The 23892-nt window shown below is 44.8% G+C and overlaps 1 long non-coding RNA gene across 1 annotated transcript in view; it reads right to left on the bottom strand.

Annotated features, from left to right (window-relative positions):
• LOC138745885 (uncharacterized) overlaps positions 1-23892 on the bottom strand; it is a 34168-nt gene that overhangs the window by 5963 nt on the left and 4313 nt on the right. Inside the window, exon 2 of the long non-coding RNA XR_011346566.1 lies at positions 15500-15605. This is a non-coding gene — a long non-coding RNA (uncharacterized lncRNA). The remainder of the gene's footprint in view (positions 1-15499; positions 15606-23892) is intronic.

Here is a 23892-nt window from a genome sequence, read left to right as displayed (position 1 = left end):
TTATATTTGATTGTTCTTATTTAAATAGTGAGTATGTGTCTGGTTGGGGGAGTGGGGAGTGGATGACACCGACAGCTTTGATAGTCATCTGTCACTAGTGGGCTTTCTACACCCAGATTTTTAGGGTGTTACTACCTTTGGGTGGTGTTTTTTTTTTAATTTTTGGGTAACTTTTACTTTTTGAAGGGGAGAAAGGGAGAAAATTTAAAAAAAAATTCCCTTTCTATCTCCTTTTTTTTCTTTCTTCTATTAAGGGGTTTTTTTTATTTTGAAGATTTATAAGGGGGAGCGTTATTTTATGGTCTGTAAATATATTAGTAGTTAGTAAAAATGTCTACTTTGAGTTTTGCAACTTTTAATGTTCAGGAATTAAATAATCCAATTAAGCAAAAGCGGGTATTGGCTTATATTAAAAAAATGAAAATTGATATTGCCTTTTTACCAGAGACACATTTGACCAAAAAAGAACATTAGAAATTGAAAAAGAGACTGGGTTGGACATGTGTTTTCTTCTTCTTTTAATTCTAAGGCAAGAGGGGTAGCGATTTTGATTCATAAAAATTTACCATTTGAACTGGAATCGTTAAAGGGAAATGTTGGGAGAGCTTTACAAGTGAATTGTAAAATTTTTGCTGAATCTTGGACTTTGTTTAATCTTTATTCACAATATAGATGATGAGCGGTTTATTTCAGAAACTTTTTTATTGTTAACTAGAGCTAACAAAAATATTTTAGTTGGGGGAGATTTTAATTGTGTTTTGGACCTTTTATTGAATAGAAATCCAAAAAGTGTAAGGAAATCAAATATGGCAATACAAATTGGTGTGTTGATGAAAGATTTAAATCTGGTAGATATTTGGAGAAAGGTTAATCCTACAGAGAAAGATTTTTCTTTTTATTCTTCATGACATGATTCATTTTCTAGAATAGATTTGTGTTTGGTATCAGCACACCCACAGGGTAGAGTATTGCAAGCTGAATATAAAAGTAGAGTTATATCAGACCATTCGTTATTATTCTTTTCTTGTGAAGGTTCAGAAGTGGTACATTCGTTGTATAGATGGAGGTTTAATGCAATGTTACTGAAAAAAACAGAATTTGCTACTTTTATTAAAGAACATTTATAAAGAGCAAGTTATTGAGGATCAGACATTATTGGAATCTTGTTCAAGTGCTTTAATAACTGTTATCCCAAAAAAAGATAGAGATCCACTAAAAGTGTCTTCATATAGGCCTATTTCCCTATTAAATGTAGATTACAAAATTATAGCAAAAGTATTAGCTAACAGGCTTGCTAAGTAGTTACCTAAATTGATACATACTGATCAAATAGGATTTATTAAAAATAGAAATGCATCGGATAATATTTTTCGATTAATCACTTTGGTCAATGCATACTGAAATCAGCCTAATCATTCTATGGTAGTTGCATAAGTTGCAGAAAAGGCTTTTGATAGGGTTGAATGGGATTTTTTTTATTTAAGGTGTTAGAAAAGTTTAAATTTGGCCCTTTTTTTATTGGTTGGGTTAAAGCTTTATATACAAACCCAATTGCCAGGGTGGTGACAAATGGTCAGGTTTCTTTACCATTTAAGTTGACTCATTCAACTCAGCAGGGCTGCCCATTGTCACCAGCCTTATTTGCATTGGCTATTGAACCATTGGCTCAGACTATTAGGAAAAATGATGAAATTAGAGGGATGAAGGTTATGAATGAAGAATATAAGGTCAATTTATTTACAGATGATGTTTTGATATATTTGACAGAACCAAAATGGTCATTGAAGCAGTTACAAGTGTGTTTGTCAAAATTTGGAGAATTATCTGGATATAAAGTTAATTGGGATAAGAGTGAAATTTTACCAGTCGGAATAGGATATTATTCTGAATTTAAAATTATTACAAAATTAAAGTGGACAAATAAAATTAAATATTTGGGTGTGTTTGTAGATGCTAACTATCAGTCATTGTATCAGTTAAATTATGTGCCTATATTAAAATGGATTAAAGCGGATTTGATTAAATGGAAAGATCTTCCATTAACGTTGATTGGCCGGGTCAATTGTATTAAAATGAATATTTTTCCCCCCAAATTCAATATTTATTTCAGTCAATACCTTGTTTACTTTCAAAGGGCTTTATTCAGGATCTGAATAAGGCAGTGCAGGAGTTTTTATGGAAGGGTAAATTAGATCAAGTGGCATTGCATAAACTTACATGGAAATACGCATTGAGTGGACTTCAGTTACCACATTTTCAAAATTATTATGAAGCGGCCCAGTTGAAATTTATTAGTAGATTGATGGATTTAGATCAACCCCCTAGCTGGCCCAGGGTGGAAATGGCATGTACTTCTGAGGCTGAGGTACATCAATTTATATTTCATTGGAATTCGAATTTGTTATAGAGACATAATAGGCCAGTATTGACACATTTGTTAAAGATTTAGATTAAAAGAAATATGGTTTTTGGATCAAAAAGTAAATTATCAATTTTAACTCCATTGTATAATAACCAGCTTATTCCTTTTTCAATGTTTAATAATTATTTAAAGAGTTGGGATTCTAAGGGTATAAAGACAATACAGGATTGTTTTGAAGAGGGACAATTTCTTTCTTTTAATCAATTGAGGGAAAGATTTGGTATATCTATAAATTCTCTGTTTGTCTATTATCAACTCAGAGCCTTGGTAAAAGATATTTATGGTAGAGAGATTAATTTACCTACTTTGACGAGATTTGAATCTTTGATTTCCTCTGTATATTTCGGTTATGTACCATTTGTTACAGGATAATATGGATAAACCGGATTGGGAAAAATCTAAACTTAAATGGGAAAGTGACTTAGTGTTTATTTTCCCTGAATATGATTGGGCGGATATGTTTCAAGATAATGTAATTAAATTGACCAATGTAAGATATGGAATGGTTAATTATAATTTTCTACATCAATTTTATTTGACCCTGGAGAAATTGAAAAAATATGGGATTAGTAATTTGGATTCTTGTTTTAGATGTGGTTTATGTACTGGAACGTTTTTACATGCTGTTTGGTCTTGTGTTAAAGTTCAACCATTTTGGCAAGGCATTAAGATAATTTTGGAAAAATTATATAACTTTAAATTACCATTAGATCCAATGATTTTTTTGTTGGGTGATATGGTTTCTCTGAGAGGAATGGGGCTGGATAAAATTCAAATTGCTTTTGTACATTTAGTGCTATCAGTAGCGCGTAAATGTGTCACTAGTACCTGGAAAGATACTACAGAGATTAATATACTACGTTGGCAAAATGTATTGAAAGCTTGTATTGTTATGGAAAAACTTACTTCTAATTTACATGAAAACTATTCTTTCTTTGTTGATAAATGGTTTCCATATGCATTTAGAAATATTCTGAATTGCTATTAATACATATAATTTTTTTATATAATTCATATTTTTGGATCCCCTTAAGGGAGCTGGCTGATGGGGTGGGTGGGTGGGATGGGTTTTTTTTGTTGGGTTGTTGTTTTTTTAATATATATTTCTGTAAAATTAATTTTTGATTGTTATTAGATTGTATGTTATGTTTTTATTATCTTTTAAATAAAGTTTGGGAAAAAAAGAATCGGTAATGTTCCCAGTAAAAACAGTGTCTATTATCATTACTCGCTTCTTTGATGTCACAACTCTTGATATGTTTTTTTTACATAGAATTTACTGGGTTTTTTTTAATTCAAAATGTTTTTCCTGCCTTCTGTTCACACACAAATAACCAGAACTCGAAATCTCCATTTCCTTACACGATTTTACACTGAATAGCAGAAGTGCGGTAAGTAAAGAGGCGGGCCTTGCAAATACGTGCTATTCATTAACCCGTCGTTGCGGACCACCTGCAGTTCAGTTTAGACTGCAGGCAGTCCGCAAAAATGTCTAGGGGAGCCGCAGGAAAAAATTTGGAACAGGAATGAGTCAGTCATTTCTGTTTCAAACATTTCACACAGCCTGCATTGCGGGAATTTTGCGAAAATTTCTCCTTACCCAGAGGCTGTGTAAAAACCATAAGAAACCATCTAAAAGCTGTATAGATGCTTCAAGTGTTGGGAATTTACACTTCATTTTTCATTGCTGCATTACAAGTGCCAAAGTTTGTAAGAGCTCAAAGTTAAGTTCTGGAATCCTCTGCCTTAATAATCTACACATCTCTTTCCTTTTTTTATACTCATTAAAACTGACCTAGCTGTCCCAATATCTTTGATGTGCCTCAGTGTCAAATTTGGTTTGATAGTTCTCTTCTGAAACACTGCAGGGGATTTTTACAAGACTAACTACGCTAGATAAGTTGGTGTTGTTCTAAAAAATGGCATGTTGAGAGCCTTGCAGAATTCTGCACTAATCTCCACATTTGTCATTTTCATGGGAATAATAAGTGATTTATTAAAGCATACGACGCACCTTCACTTTCTGCACATACCGTATTATACTACGATATTTGATCCATTAAATGCAAATCATTGGATCTATCTTTATACTGTCCGTGAATACTGCTATACAACTTGATTTAATTTGCCAAATTTAGTTGGTCTTTTCAAAGTTTAAATGATGCTTGTCACATTTTGTCAGTCCTCTTAGAAGAGAAATACAAACAGAAAATAGTCAACAGGACAAGCAGAAACAAGGCAAAAGTAAAGAAAACTAACATTTAGAGTCATTGACCATTTATCTCAGACAAATATTGGTTCCCTTTCCACAAATACTGCCTAGTCTGATGAAAATCACTTGGTAAGTACTTCACGCTTTATGTGCAAATTAAAGTCAGGTATTATCTATGTAATTAGCCAAGATTGAAGATGGCAGTCTCTTCAATCTGAGGCGCCTGCAAGCTCACACCAAGACACAAGAGAAACTTGTCCGTGAACTACTCTTTGCAGATGATGCCGCTTTAGTTGCCCATTCAGAGCCAGCTCTTCAGCGTTTGACATCCTGCTTTGCGGAAACTGCCAAAATGTTTGGCCTGGAAGTCAGCCTGAAGAAAACTGAGGTCCTCCATCAGCCAGCTCCCCACCATGACTACCAGCCCCCCCACATCTCCATCGGGCACACAAAACTCAAAACGGTCAACCAGTTTACCTATCTCGGCTGCACCATTTCATCAGATGCAAGGATCGACAATGAGATAGACAACAGACTCGCCAAGGCAAATAGCGCCTTTGGAAGACTACACAAAAGAGTCTGGAAAAACAACCAACTGAAATACCTCACAAAGATAAGCGTATACAGAGCCGTTGTCATACCCACACTCCTGTTCGGCTCCGAATCATGGGTCCTCTACCGGCACCACCTACGGCTCCTAGAACGCTTCCACCAGCGTTGTCTCCGCTCCATCCTCAACATCCATTGGAGTGCTCACACCCCTAACGTCGAGGTACTCGAGATGGCAGAGGTCGACAGCATCGAGTCCACGCTGCTGAAGATCCAGCTGCGCTGGATGGGTCACGTCTCCAGAATGGAGGACCATCGCCTTCCCAAGATCGTATTATATGGCGAGCTCTCCACTGGCCACCGTGACAGAGGTGCACCAAAGAAAAGGTACAAGGACTGCCTAAAGAAATCTCTTGGTGCCTGCCACATTGACCACCGCCAGTGGGCTGATAACGCCTCAAACCGTGCATCTTGGCGCCTCACAGTTTGGCGGGCAGCAGCCTCCTTTGAAGAAGACCGCAGAGCCCACCTCACTGACAAAAGGCAAAGGAGGAAAAACCCAACACCCAACCCCAACCAACCAATTTTCCCTTGCAACCGCTGCAATCGTGTCTGCCTGTCCCGCATCGGACTGGTCAGCCACAAACGAGCCTGCAGCTGACGTGGACTTTTTTTACCCCCTCCATAAATCTTCATCCGCGAAGCCAAGCCAAAGAAAGAGCCAACAATTGTTCCTACAGTGTTCATGTTAAAAATAACATACCGTTGTTTTTAGAGGGAAAGGGAAAATATGAACTGAGACAGAGTAACATTTGGCCAAGGTTCAGTCAATGCATTCAAACAACAATCTCAAACTGAAGGAGTAAGGTTGAGGGATTCTCGAGTTAACCAGGCAATTCAGGGCACAATCAGAAATTGGGATTTCCAAAAGAAGTTATCACGAGGTTGGGTCAAAATGGCTGATAGAGCAGCAAGAAGGGAAAGCAAGGAAATGGGTGCTTTCATCACAGAGATAAAGAAATGGCAAATTCTTCATACTTGTTTTCAGAAGGGGTTCAAAGAAGTAGAGCCTGGGTTAGGTTAGTTGGCTTGGTTCAAAGAGACAGTGTAGCAAAGAAGTAGAGCCTGGGTTAGGTTAGTTGGCTTGGTTCAATGAGACAGTGTACCAAAGAAGTAAAGCCTGGGTTAGGTTAGTTGGCTTGGTTCAAGGAGACAGTGTACCAAAGAAGTAGAGCCTGGGTTAGGTTAGTTGCCTTGGTTCAAGGAGACAGTGTACCAAAGAAGTAGAGCCTGGGTTAGGTTAGTTGGCTTGAGTGGTAACAATGTAAAATTTCTGGAGAAAATCAGCAAGACTCTTGCATCCCTAGGAGGTAAAGATATATATCTGATGTTTTGGGCCAGAGCCCTTCCTCAAGGTATGCGTAAAAGGCAAGTAAGCGCCTGAATTAAAAGGCTGGAGAAAAGGAAAGAAAGGGTAGGGGGGAGGAGCACAGGCCAGCAGTCAAAATGTGATAAGTGACATGGATAGGAAGACAGGAGAGGAAAGGTGAGAATTGATCTGGTCAGGGGTTAGCTCTGTGAATGCAGAGCTGGAGGAAAGGAGACATAGGGAAAGGGAAAGAGAGACAGCTAGAGGAAAGGAGAAATAGGAATAGGTGATTGGGGGAGGGGGGGGAATGAAAATGGGAAAAAAATTGATATTAATGCCATCAAGTTGCACGATGGCCAGACAGATAATTAGGTGTTATTCCTCCAATTTGCAGGTGGTCTCATTCTGGAAGTGGATGAGACCATGAACAGACATGTGAGGATGGGAATGGAATAAGGAATTGAAATGGGCTGCCACTGTGTGATCTCATTATTGCGGTTGGCAGACCCAAGGTACTCCGTGAAGAATTTTCCTAATCTGTATTCAGTCTCTCTTATTTAGAGGAGACCACAATGGGAGCACTGGATGCAGTAAATGACCCCTCCAGATTCACATGAAGTGTTTCTTTACTTGGAAGGACTGTTTGGGGCCCTGAATGGTGGTCAGAGGTGTGGGCACAAGCCCAGCACTTCCTGTGGGCATAGGCATAGGGGTGCCAAGGGGGCAATTGGTTGGAAGGGGGAATGGATGAAAAGCCATGGAGGAGGTCCCTGTGGAATTCAGAGGGACCATGTATTAATTGGCAGGAATGGCAGAGGTTGATATGTTGGCTGCTAGTGGGATAGTACATGATGGCAAGGGGAATCCAGTCATTGATGTGCCTGGGGATGAATGGGGCCAGGGCAGATGTATGGGTAATGGAGCATAAGCGGGTGAGTACCGAGTTGATCATGGTAGAGAGGAAGCTACAATTTTTAAAGAAGGATATCTCAAATAATCTGGCAGGGAGGAACTCATCCTGGGAGCAGATGTGATGGAGATGAGGAATTGTGTGAAAAAGGAGTAGAATTATTACAGGGGACAGAGTGTGAAGAGGTGCAATTGAAGTCAATGTGGGAGTTGGTGGGATTGTATAAATGTCTGTCGAGAGTTTGTCTCCCAAGATGGAGGCAGAGAGATCAATAAAGATGAGAATCTTCTTTTAAATTTAGACATTCAGCATGGTCACAAGCCATTTCGGCCCTTCGAGTCCGTGCCGACTAATTTACCCTGGTATGTTTCGAACTGTGGGAGGAAACCAGAGCCCCCAGGAAAAGCTCATGCAGACACAAGGAGAACATACAAACTCCTTTTAGACAGCGTGGTATTCAAACTAGAGTCTTGATCACTGACGCAGTAAAGGCCTTGCGCTAACTGCTATCCCAACCATGACACCAGGGAGTGTTGCTAGAGATGGACCAAGTGGATTTGAGGTCAGGGTGGATGTTGGGAGCAAAGAGGATAGAGTGGACAAGCTCATCATGGGTGCATGAAGCAGTTCATGAAATGGAGGAAGATTTGAGAGGGCATGTAGCATGGATTGTTCTGCATGGACAACAAAAAGACAGGCAAAGCTGGGGCCCATCCAGGTGTCTGTGGATACCCCTTTCATATGGAGAAAATGGGATGGAATCAAAGGAAAAGGTAATGAGAGTGAAGACAAGTTCTGCCAGGCTGAGGAGGGTGGTGGTGGAGGGGTATTGGTTGGGGGATGAATTGCTTTAGAAGAAGGGAGCAAGAGCAACTGACATAGAATGGCTATCAGTTTTCACCCTTGCATCCAGGCTGCAATGGAGGGCGCTTGAGAATAATATGGATGCTTATGTAGTGAAAAGGGAAGAAAAGGCAGAGATAAGAATATAATTGAGGAAATAAAAAGCAGACCTCAGGAAATGATAAAGAGTTAAAAGTGTCATTGCAAAAAAAGGGGGTAAAAGTCTTTTTACCTTTTGAGGAGATTTAAAGAAACCAGTTGGAAAGAAGAGAATGAGGTGGTAGAGAACACAGGATAGTGGGGCTGGGACTGTCTAAGGTTAACAGGTACTAAAGAAGGACCACGAAGTGTAGGAAATTGGTGAATTTGGAACAAAAAGAATGGGAAGAGAGAGAAGATCATAATTATGAAGAATGGCCCCAGAACTAGGTTTTGTATCATTAGATTTGTAACGCCTCTGATTAAAGGTGCGGAATTGTGGAAGTACACCACTGGCCTACTGCAGGGGGAAACCTCTGCATCTGCAGGAGTGTAAGGGAACAGGACAACACCTGGCTGGCTGTCAATCAATCAGCCTGAATGGATCAAGCCCCATTCAGTCAGGTATCAATCACCCTCCGGGATATAAGCCTGCACCGGCCTCCCGAGGCCTCACTCAGAGTTGCTGCGGCCACAGCCAGCCTGGCTCTGTGGAAGTCATTGTGGATTAAAGCCTGTTGTACAGTCTTTATCTTCATGTGTGTCTGATTCGGGCTAACAGTGCACCACAATTTAATCTACAAAATTTTTCCACGGCGGCTATGGAAAAACTCCTGTGCGCAGGGAGCCTTGAGGTCGACCCATACCACCCAGAAGCCCAGACGCAAGACATCGCAGATGCCACAATGCAGGCTGTGGATGAGGACTTCCCCTTCCAGGTGGAGAGTGATGCCTCCGAGGTTGCCCTCGCTGCTACCCTCAACCAAGGGGGGGGGGGGGGGAAGAGTGCCCCGTCACCTTCTTCTCCAGGACCCTCCATGGCTCTGAGCTAGGGCACTCCGCCATTGAAAAGGAGGCCCAGGCGATTGTGGAAGCAATCCGCCACTGGCACCACTACCTGGCTGGCAGGAGATTCACATTCCTCACAGACCAGTGGGCTGTGGCGTTCATGTTTAACACTACCCACAAGAGCAAGATCAAGAACCACAAGATCCTGCACTGGAGAGTCGAGCGGGCAACCTACAGCTATGACATCCAGTACCACCCCAGGAAGTTTAACGACTCCCTGATGCCCTCTCTCACACCTGCTTGTCTATTCATGACGACAGGTTATAGGCATTGCATAAGTCCCTCTGCCATCCAGGCGTCACCCAGTTGTACCATTTTGTTAAGTCCCAAAGTCTGCCGTACATCATCAGGGATGCCAGGGACATGACCGAGGCCTGTCGGGTCTGTGTGGAGTGTAAACCCCGCTTCTTCCACCCCCATCACCACCAGGCCCATGTTGTAAAGGCTACTCGGCTCTCGAACATCTCAGCATGGACTTCAAAGGCCCCCTGCCTTCCACGAACCGAAACGTCTACTTCCTCATGGTAGTGGATGAGTACTCACGCTTCCCTTTCGCCATCCCTTGTCCGGACACCTCCATGGCCACCGTCATCAGGGCCTTGGGGCAGGTCCATGGCCACCGTCATCAGAGCCTTGGGGTAGATTTTCACCATGTTTGACTAGCCCGCCTTCATCCACAGCGACCGGGTGTCTAGTTTCGTGAGTGACGAGCTGCGCCAGTACCTGACGGCAAGGGGCATTGCGACCAGTCGCACGACAAGCTATAACCCGAAAGGCAACGGGCAAATGGAATGCAAGAATGGGGTAGTCTGGAAGGCAGTCCTCCTGGCTCTCAGGTCAAAAGGGTGGGTTCTTGAGTACTGGCAGGACACCCTGCCCAAGGCGCTCCATGCCATTCGGTCACTGCTGTGCACAGCTACCAATGAGATCCCACACGAACGTTTGTTCTCATTCCCCAGGAGGTTGGCGACTGGAATGTCACTTCCAGCGTGGCTCTCGTCCACGGGACCGGTGCTTCTGTGTAAGCATGTACGGACACACAAGGCCGAAACCCTGGTAGAGCAGATTTTCCTCCTTCACGCAAACCATAACTACACTTACGTTAGGTTCGGCAGTGGCAGGGAGGACACCGTCTCAACCAGGGACCTGGCACCAGCAGGATCACCCACCACACCATGCCACCTTACAAACCAGGACAACACTGACTGGGCATACATCCCTGTCCCCAGGCAGCTATGGGCCCCTTGACCACCAGGGGCCCGCTTCAGCCTTAGGAGATGAACCTGCCCCCCCAACTCATCCAATACGACCCGGATACGTCGACGCCGGCCACCCCTCCGCATGGCACCATACACCCCCCTGCCACCAGCCCACCCCCCCACTTCCCCTCTGACCAGTGACCATGAGCCAGTCCTACGACGGTCACAGAGACTCTGGCAGTTGCCGAATCGTCTCAACCTGTGAATATTGTATGTACATAGTGGGTGCAATTCCTTGTTACTGCCCTCCCCCCTCCGGGACAATTTTTAAGAAGGGGGTGAATGTAGTGGTACACCATATGCCTACTGCAGGGGGTAACCTCTGAACTTGCAGGAGTGTAAGGGGACAGGACAACACCTGGCCGGCTGTCAATCAGACAATCAGAAAGGATCAAGCCTCACCCAACGGGTGTCAATCACTCTCCGGGATATAAGCCTCCCTGGCCTCCCGAAGCTCACTCAGAGTTACTGCAGCCACAGCCAGCCTGGCTCTGTGGAAGTCTTTGTGGATTAAAGCCTGTTGTTCAGTCTTTACCTTGCGTGTGTCTGATTCTGGCTAACAGCGCACCACAGGAATAAATGGAAACAGTGAGGGTCCGCCATTGAAGTTCACTTCGACAAGTGCATTAATAGCCCTTCACGGACGCTGGGACCTGTCGTCTTTCTTTAAGATTTCCAGCATGTGCAGTGTTTTGCTTCCACGGGTCAAGTCTGCTTTTGTTTATTTCCCGTGCTCTCCCGCCCACAGCCAGATGACCTGGGGAGGGCGGTGTGGGGTGGGAAGGAGGGTGCTGCAGAGCAATCGCTGTCCGATCCATCTCGCCACCCCAGCCGCCCCCGAGTGCCGGCTTCCCGCGCCCGTGCGGCGGCTGCAATGCACAGAATGAAGCGAGCCCAAGGCCAAAGAAAACGAATCCAAGTTCATGAAAGCCAAACGGCGAAGAAGTTACAATAAACCGGGACCTCCTGAACGTTAAGTTGTCGCATGATCCCTTGTATAATGTCCAATGGGAAGGGTAACTCTGCGAGCAGTCCAACAGGTTTCCCCAGGACTGCGAGTGACAACGAGGAAAATCAATTACAGGACGCCCCAAGCAAGAGCCACGATTGTGGGTTCATTTAGGAACCTGAAACAGAACCTTCCAGAAAACTCCTTCCGAGTTATTTTTCGGTAGCTCTTTACATTATTGCAGTGACATGTCACATTCCCGCTCTCACTATGACAATGTATGGGGGTTACCGGGCTGCTGATCGTATGGTGGTCGCTCTGACGATTGGGTTTTACCCCCCCCCCCCCTAATCATTGGGCCATTCGTAGCGCGCACCCTTTCAGCTGGAATGGTGAAAGGGAAACGTACCCACCACCCCCCTCCCCCACCCCAGATTTTCGCTCGCCTGTGTTAGTGGAGAAACTTCCTCTCATTCCGTAGGCTCTGGATGCAGCAAGATCGAAGGCTCTGGATGGGGATGGGGTAGAAGAGAGGTGGAAGAGGGGTGGGGATGGGGTGGAAGAGGGGTGGGGATGGGGTGGAAGAGGGGTGGGGATGGGGTGGAAGAGGGGTGGGGATGGGGTGCCAAGTGCATGGTAACTGCATATACTTTGTTAAATTGAAATAAATATATGGATTTGCTTCTGATGTGTAGTAAGATTACAATTGGGTTAACGTTCTCGTTATTGGAGTCCACCGAAGATACTTACGTGTTAGGCTCCTCGTTAACTATTCAAGGAGAAGTGTAAAAATACACACACACAAAAAAAAATTAATCGCATAGTCAGACGAATGTCTTCATGCCAATAGGGAACGGTGTGTAGAATGCAGCTCGGCCAGTCCATTTCAATAACTGTGCAAACACGCATCTGCGTTCTGCAATAATGAAATGCATGAACCGAGGGCAGAGCAGAGGGCGAGGAAGCCAATAACCATTTGGTTGAACTTGTTTTGAATATAGACCTATTCCTACTGCATCTGTAATCAAACAGGATGTTGTGTTCTGATCCAGTCATCTATATAATTCCCGATTAAGTGCTAAATAAAAACTTAGTGAATGCCAATTACTCTCCTGCTCCAGATAAACCCCACATAATCGATTTACCTGCTCCCGTAGCTGGCTCCGCCATTACCGTGTCCAGAGGAGGAGCTGGCCGTGGTGCTGAAGCGCCGTTTCTCGTTCGAAGCTCTCCAGTCCGTATACACCAGGGAACACCATCTGTCCCGACCTCTCTGCTGTGCAAAATGTTCCGAGGTAAACTCACAATCCCGTCCAAGGCTCAGACAGGCAAGGTGCTGGACCTTCGGAGAGCGGAACTCCCTATATGGCCTCGGTCCATTAACCGTCCAACCGAGCAGAGATAAGGGGGAGGGTCATGGGAAAACAGTGAAACAATTCTTGGTGCTTGTCTACATTGGATTGAAATTCAAGTGATCTGGTGGCAAATATTAGGAAGGATAAAATGTTTGATTCAACTGATATTCGCTTCATTGAACCAAACGAATGTTAATGAAGTCCAAGAGTAAGGTGATCATGTCAGGTGTACTGAGGCAAAACGCCGACACTAATCAGGTGCTCAGAACCTCAGCATGAAAAGAGGGTCATCACACTAAATTAATTTTAATGAGATTATAATTAGTGCAAGAGAAGTATTGCCATCAAGAACCATTAATTTTTATCAGATTGTGCATGCAGTCAACAGGATGAAAAGACTGTATTCATCATCGCCAAAAAAAACCATCAAGGTTGCCACTGAACTATGAAAGAAGTGACTATCACCACTGACCACCAAGGTTCGGCAAACCCGAGACTGACACCATGAAATTAACATAGCTGGGACTTCTCATTGAAAGCGTTATTTCTGCTTGATGGAAGTCCACCCAGCACCCTCATTGCGCAGTTTTGCTAAAAATCACATTAAAATTTATCCGATAAAAAGCATTTACTTTTTTTTCTTTGAGGATCTCACAGGATATTTTTTTAAAACGCAATGTTAGAGACTCTCAGGCGGTCAAGCAGTGTAGTTTATATAGATGAAGATAAAAAATCCATACGCAACATTTCGAGATTGAGCCCCTCATCAACCCATGGACAAAATGTGAATCACACAAGATATATTACTTTTATAATTATGTCTTAAACTGTGTGGCATGCTGTGAATGGGACATTTGATCATATGAGATATATATTTATATATAGTTAAATAATTCTAAATGCTTCAAGTAAATAAACATTAGTTGATTCCCATTAACATTTCTTAAAGTAACCTGTAATCCTAGCCATATCAAAATGTTTCGACCACAGTATTTCTTAAAGGGCCAACAAAGTTGAAGGTGGTAATATCTGTCATTTGCTACAAATCTACTTAATATATAAATATTAGCTTCAGCCCCAGCCTATAAGTGCCCAATCTTTGGGCTCCAGTCCCAAGCGAGAGAAGGGAATTGAATATCTAGAATGGCAAGTCAGTACAATGCGGAGAGAAATTGTTGGGGCTGAGCTGTGTATCTGATGCTGTGAGCTCTGTAAACGAAGGTTCCCATTAACACTGTTGCAATAAGAGGGGTAATGTTTACTTTGCCCATTCACCATCACCAATGCAGATTACAAGCTCATTGGGTCACCTCATTGTGTGCATTGGGGATGTTGCAAAAGTGGCTGCACTTCAAATGTACTTCTTTAGCTGGATATTTCTCAAGGATAATCTGTTGTCACAAAAGCTGCTATAGAAATTTAATTATTTTTACATCTTTGAAAAAAGGCCTTTGAAAAGGTGCTTGTCCATATTGTTTTTGTGATTTCTGTAGATATAGTATTTTAGATGCGTGGTGATAGGACATTTCTTTCAGGTTCCTCATGATGGATAGATAGCTACAAAAGCAAGAAATAATTTCTGAGAATCAGAATTTATTGTTGTGAACATGTTATGAAGTTCCTTGTTTTGCAGTAGCGTCACAGGTGCAAAAATTGCTACGTTACATTTTAAAAAGAAATTAGAGCAAAAGACGAGGGAAAGTGAGGTTGTGTCTGTGGTTCATTGTCCATTCAGAAACCTGATGGTGGAGGGAAAGAATCTGCTTTTGTATCATTGCATGTTTGTCTTCAGTCTCCTGTACCTCCTTGATCATGGCTTGGGTGGTGAGGGAGATTGAGGATAGAGGCTGCTTTCTTGAGACATCACCCCTGGAAGATGTCCTTGATGGAGTGAATGCTAAAACCGACAATAGCACTGGCCAAGTTCTCAACTCTCTGCAGCCTTTTCCTGTCCTTTGCATTGGCAACTCCATACCAGGTAGTGATGCAACCAATCTGATTGTTCTCCATCGGTACACCTGTAGATATTTGCAAGCCTCTTTGATGACTTACCAAATCTCCTCAAGCTCTTAATGGTATAGCAACTGGTGAGTCTTCTTCATGGTAGCATCATCCTGAAGGCCCCAGGATAGGTCTTCAGCGATGTTGATATGCAGAAATTTGTTCTTTACCCTTTCCCCTACTGACCATTCAATGAGCACAGTTCTCCTACTTTTCCCTTCCTGAAGTCTACAATCAGACTCTTAGATTTTCTAACAAAGATGTTGTTATGACACCATGCAATTAGCTGATCTGTTTCACTCCTGTACACTTCCCTCTTGCCTTTTGTGATTCTGTTAACAACTGTGGTGTCATCCGCATATTTGTAGATGGTATTTGAATTGTTGCCTATCCACACAGTCATGGGTATAGAGAGACTAGAACAGTGGGTGAAGCAAGCACCCTTAAGGTGGGTCTCTGTTGATTGTCAGAGAGGAGGAGAAAGTGGCAACTGTCTATCTGCCTTACAGTAGACAAAAGTTAAAGAATTTCATATACATTACATTCTAAATATAGTATTACGTGACAATAATGGAACCTTTACCTCTTATGTTGTTACCAATCCACAATGACTGAGGTTTTCCAATGACGAAGTCAAGGATCCAGTTGCAGAAGCAGATACAGAGGCCCAGGGTTTGAAGAAACAGAACCTGATTGAGGTAAAAAATATTTGCATCTATTTTTCACCATCTGTAAAATACTATCTTTGTAATTAGAAACTGGTTAGCATGAACAAATTAACTTAACAGTTGGGGTAAGTACAATTCTATCAACTCTGTCAAACTCCAGGATGTCCAAAGTATCATGGATACATTCTTTTCCCCAATGCATAGTCAACCCTGCCAGTACTTCTTGCAAGGTCAACAAATCTGTTGTTCCTTTTAATCAATTAGTTTATCCTTTTGAAAATACCAAACGTATGAACTAGCTTTCAGTCAAATTGAACCACTTCAAACTCCTTTGAAATATTGAATATAAAGCCAAAGGAATGCACAGATGAATATAACCTTGACTTGGGTCCTCTAAGATGGATCGACTATCTAATAATAATTCAATTCTTTATTGAACGTCATGTACTTTTGTGATTCTATAGCATCAAGGATGATTTCCACTTTAATACTGTGGTTCAGTTCTTCTTGAAGCCTCTCCCACTTGTGAGGTAGAAGTTCCTTGATAGGCAGTTATGAAAATTGTTTGGAACGTGGTGTGCACCAACTACATTTGTGCCAGAAAACAATGAACATTCTCCATTTTACGTGATCACGGACCAAGGAGTCACATGAATCAGCAGGGATGTTGCACTTTTTCGAGGTGGCTTTGGAACATGCTTGGTCTTTCCCTCCATTCACATGTAATCTCTTGCCATAAAGGAAATAGGTTATGTGCTAAATGTTAGTGCAGTGGTGAGCATAGCACTATTACAAGTGGCAGCAATTTGACAGGGTCTGTAAGGAGTTGGTATGTTCTCCATGTGAACTGCATAGACTTTCTTTGGGTGCTCAGGTTTCCACTCTCCAAAACACACAGGCTTGGTAGGTTCAATGGGTGATACGGGCTTTACTGGGCAGAAGGGCTTTCTACCATGCAGTATTGTTAAAATGAAAATGGATGGGGTACAGTTTGCACCTCAGTGCTGGGGATATTAGACTGGAAGAGGATTCTGGTCTTCTTATTCTGATAATAAATTTAAAGGATTTTGTAGAGGCAATTGACCAGTGCATTAAGGCCCCATTGAGGTGGGGCCCACCTCACTGACAAAAGGCAAAGGAGGAAAAACCCAACACCCAACCCCAACCCACCAATTTTCCCCTGCAGCCGTGTCTGCCTGTCCCGCATCGGACTTGTCAGCCACCAACGAGCCTGCAGCTGACGTGGACTTTTTACCCCCTCCATAAATCTTCGTCCGCGAAGCCAAGCCAAAGAAAGAAGGCCCCATTGTTGGTTAACCCACATCTCCAAATTATATGAGAGGTTTAGAATAACTGTTAGGTCTGCTTTGTTCATGAATGAGTGAGTCAAACACCAGACTGAGTCGAAATCAAGGTTCTTTGTTCTTTATTGCCGGATTGTAACACTTGCAACTAACAGTGTTAGTTGGAGAAGGCGCGTTCTGCCGTTATCAGCAAGTGGTGATTTTTTTATACCTCAGGATACGTACTTAGTAAATTATCATACCATGACATTGTCCAATGAATAAACTGTTGCTACCCTTCTCTGTTAGCCTGCTGCACATCATTCTTGTTAGTGCAAAGCTTATCTTGAGTGTACAAGGTCACATCAGCATTCTGTTACTCCTTAGTACTGGGTGACTCCTTCTCCGGTCCCATCTCATGATGTTTTTACCTTACAAGACCAAAAGCCTCATGCCAGGTTTTAAGATCTTGAAACATTTTTTTCCCTCAGATGGCCAAAAGCTTTGCTGGCAGATTAAAGCAAATGGAAAATGTCTTCAGCAACTTTCAATGAGAGATGACCCCTGAGATATGGGAAATTGTCCATACATTTCAGATTCTGATTGCAAATTACAACTGCTACACGGTAGAGGTGCATTAAGCACAGGTTAGAGCAAGACCTTTGCTTCATGGGTGCTTAGTCAAAGGTCACTCATCTGAGTGCTACTGGTTCCATGAAATCCAGTACTATGTGTCGCATGGTTGGGTGGTCAGTGACTAAACTGGCTCTCCCATCAGGCTTGCCTGGTGGCTAGACTCCCTGTAGAATGAAAAACAAGACCTGTCAAAGGGTGGACGAACCCTCTCATGGGGTCAACGGCCATCTAGCAAACATGCCATGAAGCATGGAAAGAGAATCCTTTGCATCAAAGTTTGCTGCAAAACTTCCCCCAGCCATCTTGGACCTCACCATACCATTGGATACAGGAGGGGATGTCAAGAGGGTGGGTCTGGATCTGTGCAAACCCCTACTCACCTAAATCCATTCGCACACATTCTGTTCCTTTCATATCACACCCTACAAACTGACTGAAAGGAACCATCATCATCAACCTGTGATGGTTAGCCGGAAGAAGTCAAAGGTCTATCTTCTCAAATGTTTCCATGAATGATTGGGTGGCTTTGGAATTCAACCTCTCAACATGTGAATATGCAAGGGTCACCAACATACAAAAGCTTGATGAATAAGATTGATTTGGGTGGGGGGGGGCTGCATCCTGGAGTTGAGGTCACATGACAAACAATTTCCCATTTGTCCTGTATATTAGCTTTACTCCATTTGGGAAACAGGATTCAAAGTTCATAGATGGAAAGAACAGGACACACCAGGGGACTCCAAAATGAATGTAATCATGGTTGGACACAAATATCTACTGTAGAATGTGCTTGAAGGGAATCCTTTGATTTTTAAATGCCTACTGAATATTTTTCCCTTGAATTGTACAATGTGGGTACCTTTTACCATTTCAACATTTGGCATCTAATTCTCCCAAGGAAAGGTAAGCACCAATGATTTATTTTCCTGAAAGATATTCACAAAATACCTGGGTGTTTAGATCAGTTTCATTATATTTTTATATATAAACTGTAGCAGCAGCTACACTGCAGACTAGTTTATTGCAGGCTGCTGGGCTACACTTATACATCTAGCCCGAACCTAGCTGAGAACCACACTAGAGGGCACTGACGTCACCCAGTGTCACGTGGTTCCCCCAGCCTGGGCTTCTGAGGCCCGTACTGGAAGGAAGGGAAAAACCCCAACGGCGCTATTTTGGCTGGCTGCCCCGCTGCGTAGCTTACGAGCGGGGCCGGTTTGCCTGCCTAGTGGTGAGCCACCACACAGCTCCCCCAAAACCAGCGCCAATGTCCTTTATCGCTGGGCAGCCTCGCTTCTTGGCCTGGGCTATGACCACGGGCTTGGTGGGATCAAGGTGTGCTGGCTTCAGCCTGTCCACGGTAAACAGTTCCCACCTGCTGCCAATATCCAGCGTGAACGTAGAGCTGGAATGCTGTATAACCCTGTACAGCCCCTCATACGGTTGCTGCAGAGGTGCCGTGTTCGGGCCCCACCGAACAAAAACGTACTCCGTGGAAAGCAGTTCGCCGGGAACGTGAGACGGGCAGGTGTCATGCCTGGGCAGCGGTGGGGGTTTGAACAAGTTCAAGCTTGCCCTGAGGTGAGGAAATAGTTTGTGCGGAAACCGCTGCGGATTAAGAGGTGCGTTGACAAACTAACCTGGTAGTGCCACTGGTGCACCATAGACCAGCTCAGTTGATGACACCTGCAGATCTTCCTTGGTAGTGGAGCGGATGCCCAGGAGCACCCAAGGCAGTTCGTCCGCCCATTCCAGACCAGTGAGACGGGTCATGAGTGCTGACTTAAGGTGGTGGTGCAGACAATCGACCAATCCATTGGCCTGCGGGTGGTAGGCTGTGGTGCGGTGTAGCTGGATCCCCAACCTTTTGGCGAGCTGTGCCCAGAGCGCAGATGTGAACTGGGTGCCCCAATCTCTGGTGAAGTGATTCAGAATGCTGAACCGGGCGACCCACCATGCAATAGTGCTCAGGACCAGGAGTTGGTAGAGGCATTGGGCATCGCCTCGGGCCAGCGAGTGGAGCGGTCCACCATCGTAAAAAGGTAACGGTTGCCCCAGGAAATGGGTAAGGACCCGACGATGTCCATGTGAATGTAGCTAAACCATTCCTGGACGTGCTCGAACTCTTGTACGGGCACCCTGGTATGACTGTGCATCTTTGACGTCTTGCAATAGGTGCATGTTCTGGCCCAGTCTGCAATCTGCTTCCGCAGCCCATACCATATGAACCGTTCTGCCACCATCCGGACCATGGACCTGATAGACGGATATGAAAAGTCATGGATGTGACGGAAGACCTGCCTTCACCATTGCTGTGGAACCACTGGCCGTGGGGTGCCCATGAAAATATCGTACAGGTTGGTGCCTTTGCCGCTCGGAGTTGAGAGGTCTCGGAATTGCAGGCCCATGATGGCAGTCTTGAAGGCCCTCATCTCTTCATCAGACTTCTGGTCCCGGACGAGCTAGTCAAAATTGAGGCCGGGCATCAGTGCATAGATGGCTGATTGCGAGAGTGCATCGGCAACCACACTGTCCTTCCCCGCCTTTTGCGAATGTCGGTGGTAAATTCCGACACGAAAGAGAGGTGACGCTGCTGGCGGGCCACCCAGGGATCCTTTGCCATTGCAAGCATCTGGGTGAGGGGTTTGTGGTCAGTCAAGATGGTAAAAGTCCTCCCCTCCAAAAAATAGTGGAAATGCTGCACCGCCAGGTACATGCCCAGTAACGCAGTCAAAGGCACTATACTTGTGTTCTGGCAGGTGGACCAGGTGGCTGAAGAATGCCAGCAGCTTCCAATGCCCATTCACCTGCTGCTCCAGGACAGCACCAATGGCTGTGGCAGAGGCATCGACAGAGAGGGCATCCTTGGTGGCCTCAAATGCGATGCAGGCTTCAGGGTTCCAAGCGAGCGTTTTGTGCTTGGCTGCGATGAGGGTGAATAGCGGCTGCATGATGAGCGCAGCTCCCGGGATGAAGCAGTTGTAAAAGTTGACCATACCCGCGAACTTCTGCAGCCCTTGAGGCTGTCTGGGCATGGGAACTCCCTGATGGCAGTGACCTTTGCAGTGGATAGTGTGGCTCCTTTGACTGTGATGGTATGGCCCAGGAACTGCATGAACTCTTTCCTGAACTGGCACTTGGCCAGGATGATGGTAAGGCCAAAGTCAGCCAGCCGAAAGAAAAGGGCACATAGGTGAGCCTTGTGTTGTGCCTGGTCCTCGCTGGTGATGAGGATGTCGTCCAAATAAATAAAGACAAAATCTACGTCCGTGCCCACAGAGTCCATGAGGCGCTGGAAGGTCTGAGCGGCATTCTTGAGCCCGAATGGCAAGCGCAAGAATTCAAACAAGCCAAAGAGGGTGATGATGGCCATCTAGGGTATGTCCCCAGGGTGCACCAGGATCTGGTGATATCCACACACCAGATCAACCTTGAAGAAAACCCTCACACCATGCAGGTTGGCCGTAAAGTCTTGGATGTGAGGGATGTCAGGAACTGTTGCCTCATTGAGCTGTCGATAGTCTCTGCAGGGATGCCAGTCACCAGAGGCTTTCGGGACCAGGTGGAGTGGTAAGGTCCATGGGCTGTTGGACCACTGAATGATCCCCAGTTCTAACAGGTGTAAAAACTCCTCCTTCGCCACCTGGAGCTTGTCCGGCAGGAGCCAGCATACCTTGGCATGAACCGGTGGGCCCTGGGTGGGGGTGTGGTGGAACACCCCATGACATGGCGAGCCAGCGGAGACCTGTGGCTTGAGGAGTGTCAGGAACTCATCCAGGATTTGCTGGAACTCGTCTCTGGGAATGCTGATTGTGGCCATCTGTGGTTGCTCCAAGTGGGAAGCGTCAAGGCGAACGGTCTGGAAGGTACAGGTGTCCACCAGGTGCTTACCTCAAATGTTCACCAGAAGCCCATGTGCGAGGAGGAAGTCTGCACCCAGGATGGCAGTCGGGAGGGACGAGATGGTGGACCTCCACACTAAATTTTGTTGGCCAATCTGGAAGTGGACTGACTTGTCTTCATACGACTAGATTGCTGTTGCATTGGCCACACGGAGGGGAGGTCCATGAGGTCAGATCCTGGACTCGACGGCTGTGGCCGGTATGACACTGATCTGGGCTCCAGTGTCAACGAGGAATCGTCAGCCACTGACTGAGTTCCTCAGGTAGAGGAGCCTGTGTCCTTGGCCAGCCGCCGCCATTAACAGCGTCTGGCCTGGTTGTTTCCCTGGAACAAGCAGGGCTGACGACACTTCCGAGCCTTGGCTCCCCAGCACTGGTGGTAGAAGCAGAGGGCTGGAGCGGATGCTGTGGCCTTGGATATGCTCTTGGGGGCCCCTGCAGAGGCTGGATGCTCTACCGCAGCGCTGGGGCAGGTTTAGCATGGTCGTGCCCATGCCTCGTGACCTGCTGAGCCCTCAGGGAATCGTGTGAGCCATAGCTCTTGGGCAACCTTCCTCAGGTCGGTGAAGCTCTCCCGATCAACAGTGGTCGGATGTCCCCGGGCATATGGTCGGGGAAAATACGCTTGAAGAGTGGGCAGGTGGTGTGTTCACCCATGAGCGCAAGCATCTCATCCATCAGCTCCACCGGGGACCTGTCCCCCAGGGTGTCGAGTGGCACACTGGTGTCTGGATAGTCTGAGGGATCCGGTTATCACTCACTTGATGGTCTCATATTTGTCTTCGGTGGGTGGGTGCTGAACGAGGTGCAGCACGCTTCTGGCGGTGACCTGGTCCAGGGCAGCGACCACATGGTAGAATTTGGTTGCGTCGGACGAAATATGGCCGAGGGGAAACTGAGCCTCCGCGTGGCTGAACCAGGTCTCCGGCTCCTGTACCCAGAATTCAGGCAGTTTCACCACTATAGCGCTGACCCCAGGCTCGCTCATGATGGATTCAAAGACATTTGAACCAGTCGGGGTCACCAATTGTAGCGGCAGCTACACTGTTCCTGAAAAAAACACACACAACCAGATGGGTTGAGCTCAGTGAGCAGACTGGTTTATTGCAGGCTGCTGGGCTGCACTTATACTCCCAGCCCGGACCTGGCTGAGAACCGCGCTGGAGAGCGCTGACATCACCCGGGCGTCACGTAGTTCCCCAGCACGGGCTTCTGAGCCCCAAGGGAAAACCGACACACCACCATTATTAAAGCCATCAATGCTTTGAACAGAGGGCTGGGGAGTAATGTTATAATCTGTCCACGAGAATCTGCAATTTTAATCATTCTGATCAATAAAGGAAAAAAGTCAACTTTTAGAATCAATGCTAGAAAATGCAGTGCAGAATCCTGTATGTGTGAACTTCAAGTTGCAAACTGTCTTTGGTGTTGCCAACATAGCAAACAGCTGGTGTTCTACCCATCAGCCAGATAGTTTCTCAGCTGAATCAAGTGGTCACTTGTTGAATACAGCTACTTTACAGATATTATAAGTAATGGTTCAACAATAGCTTCAAGAGCTGAAGAACATTTCCACAGGAGGAATCCCGTTCATTTAGATCACCCTGTTTTATTTAAAAAAAACACTCCGTGGTAAATTTCCTTGAAGATTGCAATCTCCCGGGAGTGGATTTCATCTATCCTGATGTTATCCGCCAGCATGTACGACTTCCATGCAATCCCAGCCACGTAACAACATTAAGCCGAAACACAATTGAAGTCTGTTCAGTTTGCGTTCCTGAATGTCTTTTGTATAACCAGATTCATTAAAGCACGTATTGTCTTCTAACATAATCAAACTAGTATGTGCCAAACAGGATATTTACATTTAACTCGATGAATCATAAACCTCACAAAAAAAGACCACTTTATGCTTAAATACCAGGAAATCTCCCGATCTGATCTTCAGTGTACTCGCTTGTGCCAGAACTCCCTCTTCCTGCATCTATTTGATAAAGTCCTCCAAAATGCCTAATGCATCCAGCAAACATTGCTTTGCAAAATGCCTTCTTCTGCAGATGAACTCCCATCGTCACTGGGTGGACAAATACACATGTACCTAACGAGAGAAGGGCCCTGCCATACACATTTACTGTTATTTGAATTTGAATTTACTCAGGAAGAAGCGGCGATTTTGAGCACAAGCTCTAAACACTGACAAAAAGGGGAGCATTCACAATATTCCCAATCTCTCAAGACAATGAAAGTAAGATTGTATTGGAATCCAGAAATTCCCGCTGTCACATAAGCCACCACGTGAGGGGAGGTCAGAGAATTAACACGAGCAAAGGCTATGTGACAATTTCCACTATCGAAATGAGAATGTGTTCCAGCATTCGCTTCAGAACACGCTGTTCCAGTACAATTGCAACACTGCCATCTACCTGAGACTTTGCTCACAATAAATTATTTATTAAAAAAAACCTGTTCAAGGTCTCTTCTCACCCT

Source organism: Narcine bancroftii, chromosome 11 (genome assembly GCF_036971445.1).
Source record: "Narcine bancroftii isolate sNarBan1 chromosome 11, sNarBan1.hap1, whole genome shotgun sequence".
In the NCBI taxonomy this organism is placed as follows: domain Eukaryota; kingdom Metazoa; phylum Chordata; class Chondrichthyes; order Torpediniformes; family Narcinidae; genus Narcine; species Narcine bancroftii.
Note: the sequence above shows the minus strand (reverse complement) of the source record. Positions and strands in the feature narration are given on the sequence as shown.